This window comes from Sus scrofa, chromosome 13, assembly GCF_054392235.1.
Source record: "Sus scrofa isolate SSC_HxYL_T2T_F1_AM1 chromosome 13, Sscrofa_HxYL_maternal_Yorkshire_Landrace_v2.0, whole genome shotgun sequence".
In the NCBI taxonomy this organism is placed as follows: domain Eukaryota; kingdom Metazoa; phylum Chordata; class Mammalia; order Artiodactyla; family Suidae; genus Sus; species Sus scrofa.
In genome coordinates this window covers 93,012,024-93,031,194 of record NC_139395.1, presented here as the reverse complement: position 1 = coordinate 93,031,194, position 19,171 = coordinate 93,012,024, and positions in this window count along the sequence as shown.

Sequence of the window (19,171 nt, the reverse complement as noted above, 5' to 3'; positions counted from 1 at the left end):
TCTTTGAGTCAGTTTCAGTAGTCTTTGTCTATACAGGAATTTGTCCATTTCATCTAAGTTATCTAACTTGTGTCTTACAGTTGTTCACAGTATTCTCATAATTCTTTTTGTTTCTGTAATGTCGGTAGTAATACACCATCTTTTATTCTTTATTATGATTTTTATTTTTCCATTATAGTTGATTTACAGTGTTCTGTCAATTCCTACTGTACAGCAAAGTGACCCAATAGTACATGTATAGATACATTCTTTTTCTCATGTTATCCTCCATCATGTTTCATCACAAGTGACTGGATATAGTTCCTTATGTTTTATGCTTGATTTTAGTGATTTGAGACAACTCTCATTTTTCTTGGTTAGTTTAGCTAAAAGTTTGTCAATTTTATTGATTTCTTAAAAGTAACAACTTTTAGCTTCACTGATTTTCTTTACTGTTATTCTATTCTCTATTGTATTAATTTCTATTCTAATTTTTATTATTCCCTTTCTTCTGCCTGTTTTGGGTCTAATTTGCTCTTCTTTTTCCCTTTGTCTTAAGGTGAAAGTTTAAGTTGTTGATTTGAAATCTTTTTCAATGTAGGCACATAATTTTAATAGTGATTTCATCTTTTATTTATGGATTATTTAGAAATATATTTCTTAACTCCCAGGTAGTGAAAAAGGACATGAATTTTCTAGATATAGTTTTGTTATAATTTTATGTTTAATTCCATTGTCATTGGAAAGCAAATTCTCCATGATTTAAATCCTTTGAAATTTGTCAAGGCTTACTTTATAGTCCAATATACAGTCAATTTTTATAAATGTTCCATGGCGATTTAAAAGAATATCTATCAGAGACCTGGTGGGTAGAATACCCATACATGTTCACATTTTCTATAACTTTACTGACTTTCTGGTCCGTTTTTAAAATTCAGTCATTTAAAGATGTGTCATAATCACCCACTGTGATCATGAATGCATCCATTTCTCCTTACATAGCTCTGTAAATTTTCACATATTTTCATTTTGTAATTGGCATATATAAATTTAGAATTGTTATATATTTATTGAGGTAAACATTTTATTATTATAAAATGATTTTCTTTATATCCAGTAATGATTTTATTCTTAAAGTCTATTTTGTCTGATAGTAATAGAATTATTACTTCATTGTTCTTTTGATTAGTGTTTTTTATTGTCTTCAGCTTTATCTTTATGTTTTACATGTGTGTTTTATAAATGCAGAATAGATGAGTTTTAGTTTTTATTTAGTCTGAAATCTTTTCATGAAGCATCAGACAATTTGATTTTAATGTAATTACTGGCATGTTTGGGTTGAATTTACCATACCTGTTCATTTTCAACTTTCTCCCCCTCTCTGCCTTTAAAAATAGGTTCTTAGTGTTTTTCATGATTTAATTCCCCCACTATTATCTTGGAAATTATGCATTACTGTATTACAAAAATGATAACACTAGAAAGTATGGCATGCATCCTTAGTAAGTATCTAATATTAATTGGTATTATGCTCTTTACTCAGGCAATACAATGTCCTTAGAACTCCTTAGCTACCTTTATATGTCCTCTCTGAATTTTGTACCATTGTTGTCATGCATTTTAATGTCGTATATATTTTAAACCTAATAGCCCATTATAATTGCTTTAAACATCAGTGTTCATTTCTATTCACCTACATCATTTTCACTGTTTCACTCTTCCTTTATCTCTGTGCTTTCATGTAGGATCATTTTCTTTCTGCTTGACAAGTATCTTTGCTTTGGGATCTCCTGGTGACAAATTCTCCAGTTTCATTCTTTAAAAATACCTTTATTTTCCTATTATTCTTGGAAGATATTTTTGCTAGATATAAATTTATAGGTTGACATTTACTTTCTTTCACACTCTGATATCATAGCACTATTTTATGGTTATAATCGTTTCTATTAAGTGGCTAGGGGTCAGTCTAATTTATGTCTCTCTGAAATACTCTGTCATTTTTCCCATTGATATCTTGGGTATTCTTATTTGTTTTTGGCTTTCAGTAGCTTTACTACATGCCTAGGTGTGGATTTCTCTTTATATGGCCCAGGGTTGGCAGAGCATCTTAAATCTGTAGCTCAATGTCATGCACCTGTTCTTGGCCAGCTCTCCTCCATTGCCTTCTTCTGACTTTATTCTTTCCTCTGACTTCATTTATACATGTGTTAGAATCTCTCCCTGTATTTTCTATTTCTCTCACAATCTTATGCATTTCTTATATTTTTTGTCCCTCCATGTTTCACCAGTGCTGCTTTATTCTAATATACCTTCTAGTCCACTGATTATCTCTTTAATATATGTAGTCTGATATTAAATTTGTCCAATTAATATGCTTGGTGCTTGGGAACTGGAGTGGCTGGTGGTGTGGCAGCAGAGGTCTCCTGTTCTTCCAGGACAGTCATCTGCTGGACAGCAGTTCCATGGAGAATGTCCTATAATTTGGTGGAGGAGACAAGATGGCAGAGTAGAAGGACTCTAGCTCATCTCCTCTCACAAAAACACTAAAATCATAACAAACTGCTGAACAACCATAAAAAAAAAAGATTGGAAACAACAAAAAAAAAAATTTAAAAAAAGATTGTCTATGCCCAAAGACAAAGAAGAAGCTACCACAAAATGGCAGGAAAGGTGCTTTCATGATATAAGCAAATACCACACCCACCAGGTGGGTGGTCCACAGACTGAAAAATAACTATATCACAGGTTCTCACACAGGAATGAGGCTTATGAACCCCACATCATGTTCCCTAGCCTGGGGATCTGGCATTGAGAGGAAGAGCCCCCAGAGCATTTGGTTGTGAAGGTCAGTAGGGCTTGTATGCTGGAGCTCCACAGGCCTAGAGGAAACAGAGAATCCACTCTTGAAGGGCACACACAAGTTTTCACATGCACTGGGACCTAATGTACAGCAATGACTCCATAGGAATGTAGGCCAGCCCTACCTGCAGTTCTTGGAGGGCCTCCTTGGGAAGCAGGGGTCAGCTGTGGCTCACTGTGGGGACAAGTCACTGGTTGCAGAGGCTTCATGGAATAATCATTGGCATGAACTCTCCCAGAAGCTGCCATATTGGAAACGAGACCTGACACCACCCAACAGTCTGCAGGGTCCAGTGCTGGGATGGCTCAGGCCAAACAACCAACAGGGTGGGAACACAGCCCCAACCATCAGCAAAAAGGCTGCCTAAAGATGTCCTAGCCATACACTCTTCTCCAGACACACCCCTTGATATGGCTCTGCCAACCAGAGGGGCAAGACTCAGCTCCACCTAACAGTGGGTAGGCACCAGCTACTTCCTCTAGGAAGCCTACATAGGCCCCTGAGTCAACTTCACTCATGAAGAGCAGACACAAGAAGCAAGAGGGACTATAGCCCTCCAGTCTTCAGAAGAGAAAGCACAAACACAGAAAGATGTAATGATCTGACAGAGAAATATGTTCCAGACAAAGGAGCAAGACAAAACCCCAGAAGAACAACTAAGTGACGTGGAGATAGGCAACCTACCTAAGGAATGATAGTAAAGATGATCTAAGATCTCAGGGGAAAAAAAATGGAGGCACAGAACAATAAAGTACAAGACGTTTTAACAAAGAACTAGAAGATTTAAAGTAAACAGAGATAAACAATACAATAGCTAAAATTAAAAATTTACTGCAAGTAATCAATGGCAGAATACATGAGGCAGAAGAATGGATAAGTGAGTTGGAAGAAAGATTGGTGGAAATCACTGTTGCAGAACATAATTAAAAGAAATAAGGACAGTCTAAGAGACTTCTGGCACAACATTAAGTGCACCAACATTCACATTATAGGGGGTCCCATAAGAAAATAGAAAGGGCCAGAGAAAATAGTTGAAGAAATAATAGGTGAAAACTTCCCAACATGGGAATTCCCAACACTAATTCAAGTCCAGGAAGTACAGCAAGTACCATACAGGGTAAACACAATGAGGAACACACCAGAACATTTACTAATCAAACTGACCAAAATTAAAGACAGAAAATACTAAAAGCAACTAGGGACAAACAGCAAATAGCATAAAAAACAATCCCCATGAGGTTATCAGCTGATTTTTCAGCAGAAACTCTGCAGGCCAGAAGGGAGTGGTACAATATATTTAAAGTGATGAAAGAGAAAAACCTGCAACTAAGAATACTCTATTCAGCAAGGCTCTCATTCGGATTCATTGGAGAGATCAAAAGATTTACAGACAAGCAAAAATTAAGAGAATTCAGCACCACCAAATCAGCTTTACGACAAATGCTGAAGGAACTTCTCTAGGTGAAAAAGAAGGCCACAACTAGAAACAAGAAAATTACAAATGGGAAAGCTCACCAGCAGACATACGGTAAAGGTAGGACATCATCCATACAGAAATACATCAAATCCAATAATTGTGAAAAGAGGAGAGTATGATTGCAGGATATTAGAAAGGCATTTTAAATTAAGACACCAGCAAATAAAAACAATCATGTATATATATAGAGAGGTGACTATATCAAAACCACATGGTAATCACAAACCAAAAATCTACAATAGATACCAAAAGAAAAGGCAATCCAAACACAACACTAAAGATAGTCATCAAATCACAAAAGAAGAGAACAAAAGAGGAAGGGAAGAAAAAGACCAACAAAAACAAAATTGAAAACAATTAACAAAATGGCATTAAGAACATGCATATCAATAATTACCTTAAATGTAAATGGAGTAAATGCTCCAACCTAAAGATGTAGACTGGCTGAATGGATACAAAAACAAAACCCATATATATACTGTCTATAAGAGACGTACTTCAAATCTAGGGACACATTACAGATTGAAAGTTAGAGGGTAAACAGATGCAACCTATTTAAACTCAAAAGTTTCTGCACAATAAAGGAAACCATTTAAAAAACAAAAAGACAATCCACAAAATGCGAGAAAATTTTTGCAAATGACTCAACTGACAAAGGTTTAATCTCCAAAATATACAAACAACTTATACAACTCAACAACAACAACAAAAAACCAAACCAGTTGAAAAATAGGCAGAAGACCTAAATAGACATTTCACTGAAGAAGACATACAGATGGCCAGCAGGCACATGAAATAATGCTCAACATCACTAATAATTAGAGAAATGCAATTCAAAACTACAATGAGGTACCACCTCACACCAGTTAGAGTGGCTATCAAATAACAAATGATGGAGAGGATGTGGAGAAAAGAAAATCCTCCTACACTGTTGGTAGGAATGTTGGTAGGTACAACCACTATGGAAAATAGTATGGAAATACTTCGGAAAACTAAATATAGAGCTACCACATGACCCAGGAATCCCACTCCTGGCATATATCCAGACAAAACTTTCATTGAAAAAGATACATGCCCCTGTATGTTCATCACAGCACTATTCACAATAGCCAAGACATGGAAACAACCTAAACACCGATCAACAGATGAATGGATTAGGAAGATGTGGCACATATGTACAATGGAATACTACTCAGCCATAAAAAGGACAAAATAATGTCATTTGCAGCAACGTGGATGGAACTAGAGACTCTCATACTAAGTGAAGTAAGTCAGAAAGAGAAAGACAGACACCATATGATATCACTTATATATGGAGTCTAAAATATGGCACAAATGATCTATCTAAAAAACAGAAAAGATCATGGACGTGTAGGACAGACTCGTGTTTGCCAGAGGGAGGGGGAGAGAGTGGGATGGATTGGGAGTCTGGGGTTAGTAGATGAAAAATGTTGTATTTGAAGTGGATGGGCAATGAGATCCTGCTCTGTATCACAGGGAACTATATATCTAATCACTTTTGATAGAACATGATGGAGGATAATGTGAGACTGAGTCACTTTACTATGCATCATAAATTGACAGAAGATTCTATCAATAATAATAAAAAATTTAAAGTAAAATAATAAAAATGGCCCCATTCATGTGAAAAAAGGGGGGGGGGGTAAAAAGATATCCATGCAAATGGAAATCAAAAGAAAGCTGGAGATGTTCTTCCACTGTTGAGCAATAAGATTGTCGATGTGTCTGGAGCACTGGAATACAGTTCAATCCCTGGCCTGGCACAGTGGGTTAAGGATCCAGCATTTCCACAGCCATGGCATAGGTTGCAACTGTGGCTCAGATCTGATCCCTGGCCCAAGTACTTGATATGCCACAGGGAGGCCAACCAAAAAAAAAGAAGAAGAAGAAGAAGAAAGAAAGCTGGAGTAGAAATACTCATATCAGACAAAATAGATTTTAAAATAAAGATGGTTACAAGAGACAAAGAAGGACACAACATAATGATCAAATGATCAATCCAAGAAGATAAAAACAATTTAGAAATATAGATGCACCCAACATAGAAGCACCTTAGAATTCAAGGCAAATGCTAATAGTCATAAGAGGAGAAATCAACAGTAACACAATAATAATGGAGGACTTTAATATTCCACTTACAGCAACGGACAGATCATCCAGACAGAAAATCAACAAGGGGAGTTCCCGTCGTGGCGCAGTGGTTAATGAATCAAACTAGGAACCATGAGGTTGTGGGTTTGATCCCTGGCCTTGTTCAGTGGGTTGAAGATCTGGCGTTGCGTGAGCTGTGGTGTAGGTCACAGACATGGCTCGGATTTGGCATTACTGTGGCTGTGGCACAGGTCGGCAGCTGTAGCTCCTGTTAGACCCCTAGCCTGGAAACCTCCATATGCTGCAGGTGCAGCCCTAAAAAAAAAAAAAAAAAAAAAAAAAAAGAAAGAAAGAAAGAAAATCAACAAGGAAATACAGCCTTTAAATGATGCATTAGACCAGATGGACTTAACTGGTATTTATAGAGCAATCCATCTGAAAGCAGCAGAATACACATTCTTCTCAAGTGTACATGGAACTTTTTCCAGGATAAATCACATGTTGGGCCACAGATCAAGCCTCAGTAAATTTAAGAAGATTGAAATCATATCAAGCATTTTCTCCAGCCACAACACTGTGAGACTAGAAATCAACTACAAGAAAAAAAAAAAAAAAAACTTCCAAAAACCACAAACACATTGAAACTAAACAATATGCTACTAAACAACCAATGGATCACTGAAGAAATCAAGGAGGAAATCAAAAAATACCTAGAGACAAATGACAATGAGATACAATGATACAAAAATCTATGGAACCCAGCAAAAGCAGTTCTAAGAGGGAAGTTCATAACAATACAAGCCTACCTCAGGAAACAAGAAAAATCTCAAAATAACAACCTAATCCTGTACCTAAAGCAACTAGAGGAAGAAGAACAAACAAAAGCCAAAGTTAGTAGAAGGAAAGACATCGTAAAGATAGAGCAGAAATAAATGAAATAGAGATGAAGCAAATAATAAAGATCAATGAAAACTAAAAGCTGATTCTTTGAAAAGATAAACTTGTCCAATGAGCTTTCTAATTTGAAGATTACATTTTTTTCAGTTCTATAAATTTCATATGGCATGGTTTTTAGTTGATCGTGAAAAAAAAATCTCAATCTTGCTTTTTTCCTTCTTGAGAACTACTTTAAGGTCTATATTTGACCATTTCAATTACAAGCCAGGCACTGTACCACGTGTTCTACAAACATTATTTCACAACATTAGTGGATTTTTTATAGAAGAAGAAATTAAGCCCTCCCTCCCCCCAGTTTCTAAATAGTAAAACTAAGAACAAAACTCAAGTCTTCTCAACTTAAAATACATGCTCTTAATCATCTCATTATGAGGGTATGGAAGTCCCAAATATCCCACTAAAGCACAGTTATCTCCCTACCAGAGGAAAATTTCTGTCCTTGTGATATTTTCCACAAACCCTATCATAACATTATTCCTGAATTTTCCTTTTCATATACCTTCCCACATTTATTCATTTACTTATTTATCATCCAGTCGATATTTTTTGAGGGTTTGTCACACTGTCCCAGGCCCTAAATTTACCCAATAAATAAGGCAGACATGGTTCTCATCTCATAGAACATTCATTTTAGTGGGAGATAACAAAACAGTGAACATATAAGCAAATGGATAAGATAAGTGATGAAGTCACTGTGGAGATTAAATAGTCTAATATAGCACACTGGGGCATTGAAGGCTGCTTTAGCTCATGGGTCAAAATAGACCTTTAGAAGTAGTGGCATTTGAGCAGTAACTTGAATGAGTAGAGTATTCTAGGCAGAAGCGAGAACAAGTGTAAAGACCCCATAGTTGAAAGGTGCTTAGTGTATTTAATGGAGAGAAGAATATTGGGTTTTGGCTTGAGCCTTCTACGTGAAGAGATTGGTAGAACATGAGGTAGAAAAGTTGGCAGGAATGGAAATCTGACCACCGTTTCTGTATTTGAGATAAAAAGTAACAGTAGCAGTTTTCACTTCAAACTCAGAGGGAGTAACTCTGACCAGATTTACCCTTCCACCATAAGACACTCAAAAACTGGACAAGATATACGAAACTCCTATTTTCAAACATTGTGGAACAGGCAACACAGAACTGTGATGCATGTAAGAAAGAAAACAAATAAGATGACTGTGATCACCATAGCACTTTGCCTGAAAACACATTCCAGACCACAGGTGGCAAGGGGAACTCCAAGGTGAGCACATGGTCTCATCGAGTTGAGGAGACAAATAGGAGTTCAGGGAGGCTGAGTTGGCTGGACACTGTAGGACAGAGTTTCAGAGAGGAGAGAGCTAAAGAATTCAGCAAAAGAATTCTGGAAATATCTATAGGAATGCTCTCTTAAAAACTACATTTTTGGGAGTTCCCATCATGGCACAGCAGAAACGAATCCGACTAGGAACCATGAGGTTGTGGGTTTGATCCCTGGCCTCACTCAGCGGGTTAAGGATCTGGCATTGCCATGAGCTGTGGTGTAGGTCACAGACATGGCTGTGATCTGGCATTGCTGTGGTTGTGGCGTAGGCCAGCGGCTATAGCTCCAATTTGACCCCATCCTGGGAACCTCCATATGCCGAAGGTGTGTTCCTAAAAAAAAAAGAAGACAAAAAAAAAAAAAAAAAAACACTGCATTTTTTTAACAACTCCCTCTCCCCCAGTTGATGCTTGTGTGCACTAAAATTTGAGAATCACTGCTCCAGAGATTTAAAAAACCAGAACATTGAAGAAATGGATGTAATATCCTCAAAAGAATAGGCTGCATTTCTTCTTACCACTTGAGGTGGGGATAAATTTCACTACTGCAAATATACACTGACTTCTCTGTTTTAGACAAAGATAAGAGGGGTCAGGAGAGTCTCTTAAGTGAGACTGAAGATTTCACAGGGTGGAAGAAACAGTCTGGCAAAGAAGCTCTTCATGACTCTCTCATTTCCACTGCAGAAGCCATCACACTGATTTGGGCTTCCATCTCCTTAACCTGAATCATGTGTTCATGGGGCAGATTTTGCATTTCCCAGATGTGGGTGCATGTTTATTTGCTTGTTGGTTGGATGAGTGATTGAATAAATGAATTAATTAAACCAGTGAGACCAGGATTTCAGAATAAGTCATTTGTATTCCACACTGCTAAGGTTAGACAAGGAAGTGAGCCATATCCACTCCTGGTCTTTGGAAACTCCCTAAGGGTGTGGTTCATCCATCATTCACTCTTTCCATCTAGCCCTGGTCCAGGTAGACAATGATGCTCCATTCTCCATGACCTCTCTAATGCCCGCCTAAGGCAGGGGACCATAGCTGAGAAATTTTGCTTTGACTGTCACTACTCCAAGGACCCAGCATCCTGTCAGGGTTTGGGATCAAGTTTGGTTTTGAAAAGAGCAAAGAGAACGACATAATTTAAAAATCAAAGAAATTCATTTTAGTAGTAAAAGGTTAACAGCCTTTAGGAGGAATGATTTTTAATCACCCCCGTCTAGACTCTATCACTGGAATCACCAGCCACCGAGTGAAATATGGCCCAACTGCCGCCACCAAACAGCTCCTAAAGACTGTTGTATTTAATCATGTCTGTGCACCACTTATGGATTTTCATTATGATTCCCGATGCTGTTGCGCTGGGTAAAATATTAATATCCATAGTAATGATGCATGAAGCTTGGAGTGTAATTTCTTCACTCTTCTTGTCTGATATTAAATTGTTACCACTTTATCATTTGTGTAGAACTGCACGTTTCAATTAATCTTTCCATATCAGCAGCCCTGATTAATATAGATCATGATTCATAAGCTTATCGTCACTATAGTTTTAACAGATCATTTATAAAGATCTTAAATTTCAGGGTCTGGGAGGTGCAGCTGCTGTGTCCAATGTGCCTCTTTATTCTCTGTTCCAACAGTGCTGCTCTACACCGGCTGTCACCTCCTGTTGAATAATTAATTTCAGGAAACCAAATTTGCCCAAGTCAGAAAAATAAAACCAGAATGAGGGGACTGGCGATTGGCAGGGCACCGGGCAATGTTTGTTCACCTTTCCATGCCCAGGCCGGATGCCGCCTGCTTCTCATTGGCGAGAACTGCTGCTCTGAGGGATGAACCACAGGTGTGTGGGGGTTTCTGCCGGCTGCAGCGGGCAATCCCAGCCAGCGCAGCCATCCCAGGACAGTTGTTGAGGTTTGATAGAGCATTGGATAACTTCCCAGGCAGCTGCTGCTGCTCACATGAATCTACAGACCTCATCAGACCTGGCATGGTGCCCGGGGCCTTAAGCTCATCCTACAATACCATCTAAGCTGTGTGCTCAGGGTAGGATGGGGGTGAGCTGAGGAATGAGTGAGAGGTTTGCAAACATTTTTGTAAATACAAGAACCATTCAGGGTTTGGGCTTTTTATCAGAAGAGACTATCCAGCCTCAGAGTTTTTGGCCCACAGACATGGGGCCCATCGTTGGGAGTCTGAAGAGCCATTGCCGGGGCCTGTATACTGTCTTGCTTCTCAACCAACTTGAAGCTCAAGCAGGTCCATGCAAATCCCCATAGTAATAGCTCTCTTCTTTGAACAGAATGACAGAGAGCAAGAGATAGGGCAGAGCTTACTAATTTTCTTGGGTCTGCATTCAAAGCTTAATTCCTATGGCTCAAACTCTTCAAAGGCTGCAGGTACACAGGAAAACAACCAGAATTTTAAAAAATAAAATATTATTTTGGTAAGCGGTCTGGTAACTAAAATGGTAGTATCTTGTTGATTTAAAAATTTTGAATATTTTGTTTCAACCTCAGTCCAAGCAGGTGGTTTTTTAAAACATGTTCTAGGTAAATTTTTGTTTGCTCAAATCTGTTTGTCTTCTACTGTACACCTTCTCTGTGAAAGACATTGTCCTAGGCCCCAAGACTGGGGCCTGCATCTTAGTTTGAGCTTCCACACAGCAGATTCCAAGGCAAGAATTCAAGAGTTCATTGGAGAGCTGATGCCAGGAACATCATTAAGCGAGTGAGGAAGTGAGGCAGAGCCGGGGAGGCAGCCAGTAGAGGCTGCATTATCTTGTAAGATACCACTGTGGGTAACAGGGACCCCGAGATAGCTCATCGGTGGGGTGAGGAAACCCAAGTCATTTCTTTACCAGGTTCTCATCTTTATTGGAGGGGCCAATTTCTGGGTTATTGATTCTCCCACACTCACACCTGACTTGCCCTGTATGTGAGCAGAGTGATTCCCAAAGCCAGAAATAAAAGCTCTCCAATGGAAAGGTGACCTCTTCCTAGCAAGCAGACTTGACATGTAGAAGTGACGGCCAAGAGAAAATGATGAGCGCCAACAGCATTTCCTATAGACCCCCCTCTCACCCTCTACAATTGTTCATCATTAATTCAGAAAGTGCTCAGAGATGTCTTCTTAGCCACCACTCTCCAGACAGGAGGTAACAGTTACTGAGAAAGTCCACTCATGCTGTGGACTCCCCCCAAAAAAATTACATAAATATATTGTACATATTTTATCTTTTAACTGAAGCACACAGATATACATTTAATCACTGGTATTTTGATGTTGATCCAAGATCTTGTCTTTTAATGTACATGCACTGATGTACTGCCTTCCTTTTCCTGTGCAAACCACATCCGTGGAAACCCATTCCCCTCACCCCATTTCCAGGTTCAGTTTCTAAAAAATACAGCAAGAACTTAAAGTCATGTTCGAAATGATCCAAATGCAGAAACTCTCTCGATGTTTATGATCCACCCTGCTTGTATAACGGTTTTTCCCACATCGAATTCAACAGCTATTTTTTAGTGACTCACCTTTTATTGAGTCCAAAGCACTCAATTTAATGTTCAAAGAAGCCACATTTCTTCTTTTCACACTTATCATCAGTTTATGTAACACTTAATTCAATTTCATGGTTACAATATTAAGCACAACTGCCACACACAGATTTATGAACAAAGACAATTAACACTTGAAAAGGTACAGCCTGAAGAGCAGAGGCCCAGGCATGTGCGTGGCCTCCTGTTGGCAAGTGCTATTATTGCATGCCAAGCAAGTCTTCAGGATTAACTTATTTGATCCTCTTAACAACCTAGAGTGAGGGACTGTTGTTCTATCTACTGTCCAAGCCATGCTTGCTCAAGGTTCCACTGCCAGTGAGGGGCAGAGCTCAGTTTCTAAGTCAGGGAGTCACATTGTGACATTAGCCACAACGTCACACTGTCCTGTCCAGAATGGCCTTTAGCAGGCTAACCATGATTTATCTTGCACACTGGGACACTTTTGAAAGTGAGCATGTCCTCTATCGATAATGATACCCAAACCACAGGGGTAAAACCCCACAGCCCTGAGTCAGAACATCTAACTGTTGGCCAGATGTGTTCATTGTGTTATGGCTCTGACCAAATCTATGTGAGCGTTAGTTGTGTGTGTGGTGGGGAAGCGGGTGTCTTAGGTGGGGACTAGTTGATGGGTGGAGGTTGGGAGAGCACAGAGAAGGGGGGGGCCTTGTGAAACTTACAAATCACATGGAAATAAAGCACATGGCGCCTTAGTTATATTATAAAGCAGGACAAGTGTCTGTAATATAAGGATGTCAAGAAACGTAAGAACTAAAAAGTGTTGTGAGTGTTCAGAGAAGGGAGAGCATCTTTTCAATTCAGAAATCAAGGCAACCTTATAGAGAACTTCGCATTTCAGCCAGCCACAAACATGGGTAGGATTTGGGGTTGTAAAGGAAAGGAGGGCACGGTCCAGGTGGAGAGAAAAAAGCAAAGGCAGAGTAAGAAAGAAGCCACAGGTGTTAAAGGATATTAAGTGATTTTTTTGATTGCCTGACAGAGGAGGGTGGGGGAGGCAGGACCAAGTTGCCAGCTGAAGTTTAGACTTATTTGATAGTGAGTCATGAACCAGGGTATATTTCTGAACTGAGGGATGACACAGGGGCACTGAGCCCTGGCCTGGCCACACGGAGTGCAGACTCTGGAGCCAGGCTGACTGGGTTTGCATCACTCCCTTTTCCCTGAGATCTAAGACCACCCACATCCCGGGGATAATAAGGGTACCTACCTCTTAAGGTTGTACAGATTAAATTAGTTTATACATCTGTAAAGAGCTTAGAAAGGTGCACAGAGGAAGGGCTTGTTGGTGTCAGCTGTGTTGCTATGACTGAAGTTGAGCTTTAGGCAGGTTAAGCGGGGGTGCAGGGGAGGGCAGAGAGGAGAGTGGCTGGTGGAGGGAAGAGAGGGGCCAAGTGATGATCTGAACTGGTGGGCAGATGGGCAGATAGAGAACATGTGTGGCTCACAGCCATCGGGGGATTTCGAACGTTCTTTTTCCCCACAACCACCCCTTCTGCTCACTCAGCCCCAGGTTCCCTGAGGGCTTCCCAGGCAGCTGTGGCTGGTGGTCCATCAGAGGCCCTCCCTACATGATGCTTCTTCCCCAACAGGGCACTCGGGCCCCTTGATGCCCACTTACGTGCTCACCACTCATGTGAAAACGGAACTCATGCTGCCACAGTAGCCCTTCTGTGAAGAGCCCTCCTGTTTTGTATACGAGTTCATTTGAATTATTTTTTTAGATTTCACATATAGGCGATATCATAGAATACAAACTTATGGTTACCAAAGGGGAAGGGGGAGATAAATTAAGAGTTTGGGGTTAACAAATAGGCACTACTATATAAAAAAATAGTTAACCAATAAGGACCTACTGTATAGCACAGGGAACTATACTCAATATTTTGTAATAACCTATATGGGAAAAGAATCTGAAAAGAATATATATATATACATACATACATATGTATATATAGTGTGTATAAATGTCACTTTGCTGTTCACCTGAAACTACCACAACATTGTAAATCAACTTTATTTCAATAAAAAATTAATTGGGAGTTCCCATCATGGCTCAGCGCAAACGAAGCTGACTAGTATCCATGAGGACACAGGTTCGATCCCTGACCTCCCTCAGTGGGTTAAGGATCTGGCCTTGCCGTGAGCTGTGGTGTAAGTTGCAGCCGCAGCTTGGATCTGACGTGCTATGGCTGTGGTGTAGGCCGGCAGCTGCAGCTCCGATTCAACCCCTAGCCTGGGAACCTCCATATGCCGAGGGCGTGACCCTAAAGAGACAAAAAAAAATTAATTAATTTTTAAAAAAGCCTTCCTTCCCAGAGCGTCCCATCAGAATTACACGCCAGAAAGAGTTCCACCTTATAGCATGTTTATGATTCCCAGCACATTTTTCTATTGAATATCAACTTTGCCCTGTTTATATTTGTCTTTAGTGCTCATCCCAGTGCTTGGAAGAGAGTAGCTGGTCTGGGAATGTTTATGAAGGAACAAACAAATGAACTAATGAGTGTGGGCTCACTCTCTTCCCCCACACTTCTCTCTTTATTCAACCAAATGATCTAGTCAGAAGCCGAGAGATAAGTTCAATCCAGAGCCATTCCTCAGTAAGTGATGGCTCCAGTATTATTGCTCCATCCTGGGGTACCACTGCTCACAGCTGGCCTTGCTGAGAACCTGGTGTGGGTGTGGGGGTGGGAGAGCCACTTGGGAGTGGAGCTCAAGTCCTCTTCCAGGGGCGGGGGGTGTCCCCTGCTCAACCCAGAGGAGGGACCTGGTTCATAGACATCCAGTCAAATTGATTGAGCTTTTACTACCTTTCTTAAAGTATAGTCAATTTACAATGTTGTGCCAATTTCTGCTATACAGCAAAGCACCTCAATCATATGTATATATACATTCTTTTTATATTTTTTACATACTTATTAAAATTAATGGTTGAGGTTTTAAAGCCATCTGCTTTGGGTTCAGTGGAGGTTAACGAAGGTGTTGCTGATTGATGGCCCCCTCTTATACCATCTCTGCACTGAATCTTTTACTTCTCAATCTGATAGCCATACCCATAGCTCGGTCCTCACAGTGTGGAATGTGACCATTTGGGCCCTGAGGTTGGTTCTTCCTTTCTCCTGCCCCTGAGGATCAATTACCTGGACTCCCTGCTTTCTGACCCTGTCACAGTCTTCACCAGGTCAATAAGATTGTAGATGCCTTAGATGCAATGCCACAGAATGCCCATCACCTTGGGAGTAATGGAACTGCTTTAAGAATTGCTTTGTCCAAAAAAAAAAGAATTGCTTTGTCCATTTAAAAGATGGGGGAAATACTATCTGTTTCTAATTTACAGACATGACAGATAAGCTAATTAGATATTCAGGAGTTGTGTTGGGTTCTCTCCAAAGTAGAGGCTTATAAAAGTAACCTCAGATGTTGAAATTATTATTAAAATCAACTTCCTATAGCTCCAGTCTCTTTCTTTGTTGTCCATACCCCACAGAGGGTAATATTGTAGTTGCTATTAGTTAGTCTTTTGCTAATCCAGTATTTCCAGGGCTGAAATAGTAAAAATGCCAAATTCTAGAAGTTTGGGAAGGAAATACAGTGTTATTGTTTAAATGCAGACTAAAGGAGCCATGAAGAAGAGTAGTGCCAGGATAAGAGGTGTAGGATATGATTTGGGTTTGGTGACACCTGAGTCTCAATTCCAGCCAGCTCCTCTGGGCATCAGCTTCTCCATTGTGTCAGAAGACAGACCAGGTCCCAGGTCCTCTCTAGGTTCTCCTGCCTCTGTGATCAGGAAAGTAATCCTTACTTCGTAAGTCTGTTAGAAAACTGGGAATTTGGATTTCCCTGGTGGCTCAGTGGGTTAAGGATCAGGTATGGTCACTGCTGTGTCATGGAGTCAATCCATCCCTTGTCTGGGAACATCCACATGCTGAGATTAAGGCCACACACACACACACACAACCTGGGAATTTTTTTTTCATCCTTGGTTCAATTTATTTTCTTATGTAAATTAAGCATTCATCTAAGGTTTGATCATGCTCTTTTTTGCCTCATAAATCCCTTTTCCATGGAGAAGTATTTCTGGACCTTAACCCAACCTGATACATCGGACACCATAAAACCCACAGCCCATGACCATGAAATGCAAGTATCAAAGCAACAGTCCAGGACACTTACCCCCGGCCTACATCTGGCCTCCCATGGATCACATTTCTGTCCAACTCTGAGAATTGCCTGACTCCCGAGTTATATTTGGTCTCGCCCTTACAGAGAAGCAGTAAGATATTGGCTATATTATGACATAAAGGCCAGAGTCCAAGGAACATCAAAATCCTGCCTTGCCTTTCCATGCTATCCCAGAGATGGAACAGGAATCACAGGGCTGCCTTACTAATAACTAATACAGCACCAATACTGCTATGTGCAATTCTCCTTTGTGAAGCTCAGTTGAAGAAAGCGGCTCTTTGGCTGGAGAAGTGGAGGGAGAGAAAGGCACCAAGATGGGCTTTGGATCCCCTACCCAACCAACAGTTCAGATGCAAAGGGTAGGCTCACAAGGGCAGCTGGCTTGCCCAAGGAAGCCCTCTTTTAATCTGAGAAAAGGCTGACCGTGGCCACTGGCCTTTGAAGGGCAGTAATCCCACCCACCAGGAAACGGGGCTCCATCAGGAACACCTAACTGACCTGTCAGATTGACAAGTTCTTCTCTCTTATTGGGAAGCTTGTAAAACAGCGGCAGAAGGTGGAAGAGGGGTCACAGGGCCCCTTCCCTCCACATTCCCCAGTGTTTGTGTTTGAGTGTCTGTTTTCCCTGATAGACTTTAACTGGCTCCTACCTCGGACTCTCAGGGCCTCCAATCTGAGCCTCCTTCCTGCTTCTGCTTCCCACTAGCTCCTGGGTTGGTACCCTGGCTGGGTCCACCCCAAGTTAAGGCTCTTTTAGCTCTCAATCCACAAGTTTCAAAATACGTAACATAAAAGTGAAGATTTCTTGATCCCTAAGAAAAGGCTTTTTAAGAGGTTTAATAGCTACATATGATTTTGGGAAAATTTAACCACGTGTGTGTGTGTGTGTGTGTGTGTGTGTGTGTGTGTGTGTGGAGAGAGAGATTATGTACTCTTTTAAAAAATGGGAATATCACTTGACACAAATAAGAACACTACAGCCACCATGAAAGTTTTATGATTGAGAGAACAATTCTCATTTGTTCTCAGTGCCCCAGGATAAATCAGAGCCAATTTATCTACATCCTAGGCAGGTTTGAATTTCTTCGCCCTCTCTCCTCCTACTTAAAAGATACCCAACCTCAAGCCCATCAAACTCCAGACCATTTGGGTCTTTTAGAGTTATAATTTTCCTTCTTTATGTCTTTATTGCTCCTTTGATAGAGAAATTGAAAAAAAAGAAAAAGATATGAAGGAGAACAACAAAAAGCTATAATTATGAAGATTCAATTTAATTTTAAAGCTTGTGGACAGAAAAGAAGAAGCCAGAAAAGAAGGAACCAAATTAATTTAGCAGGGAAGCATTGCATGAAATATTGTTGAAGTTTAATAACCATGCAAAGACAGATGATATGTGTGGAAAAATTAGTTGTAGGACCTCATAATAGTCTATTAATATTTCCTACAGGCGCAAAACCCTTTCCTGAATAATTGTGACAAAGTAATCTTTTGAGAAAGAGAGAGTTGAAAAAAGAATCTTCAAAAGGAGACAGTGATGAGGGAAGAACTAGAAGGAGAAGGAGACTCTCTGTCAGCCGGGGAATCTGAGGGAATCTGAATTTGATGTAACTCACCGTGGCCAGACAAGAGAGATAAAACTCACAGATGATCAGAAGCCATGTGGAGGGCACGCAGACGCGCGCGCGCGCATACACACACACACATACACACACACACATACACATCTACACTGTAAAGAGCTGTGAAAACAAGTAGCAGGTTTTTGGATGTATCTGCCTCGATGAAAATTACTTAGTGTTATTGCCCATGGGGTCAACACTATTGAGTTCTCAGTCATGTAGATGAAAAACTGAGATGCATAACAATGGAGTGACTGGTTCCAGAGGTCCCCAGGAGATGTAGGTAGAGAGGGAAAAGGGAGGGCCCTGCCTTGGATGGTGTGATGAACCCAACGGCCTCCCTGGTGGCCTAGAGAAATGGAATGGCTTCTGGCTTTGTCTTCCCTGCAGAAGTCAAATCCTGCTTCTGACTTACAAAGCATGAGCTCCCAAGAACAAAGTACCTGAGTTCTTCTCTGCCAATCTAATAGTAAGGGTAATTATTCTATACCCCCAAATTCCAGAGCTTTGCTCTAGTGGAGACTCCATATACAACTTGTTGATTGAATGGGGTTCAGTTAGAGGAAGGAGAAGAGGAAAAGAAATGGAAACTGCTATTTGTTAATAACCTGTTATGTCCCAATGCATTAAGATGCATCACTTTCTTTAGTTCTCACAACAAACTTGCAAAGCAGTTGATATTATGCCCATTTTGCAGAAGAGAAGTTTCCAGGGTCTCATGCAGCTGGGAACTGGCAGAGCAGAAGAACCAAACCAAACATATTGCTTCTACCTATGTCTTTGCCTATGGAAGGATTGGTTAGGTATGTTCCCACGTCCCCTCTACAGAGGTTTCTCCTGCTCTTCACCAACTTGCAAAGGCTCTTTCTATGGCTGGAATCTTGGTCCCAGTTTTTAAAGTTACCCCTGTTCAGAGAAATGGCTCGTCATGAAGGACCTTATTCTTGCCCTACCAAGCATGGTCCTGTCCTAATTCTGGTTCTCTGCTGCCAAGTTACTGAGACTTGGGTTATCTAGGATGAGGGCCATGATCATGACAAGTTCGGTTCATGAAAGTCTGCAGGAGTTCCATGGTCAACTGAGAACTCACTTCTTCCAAAGAA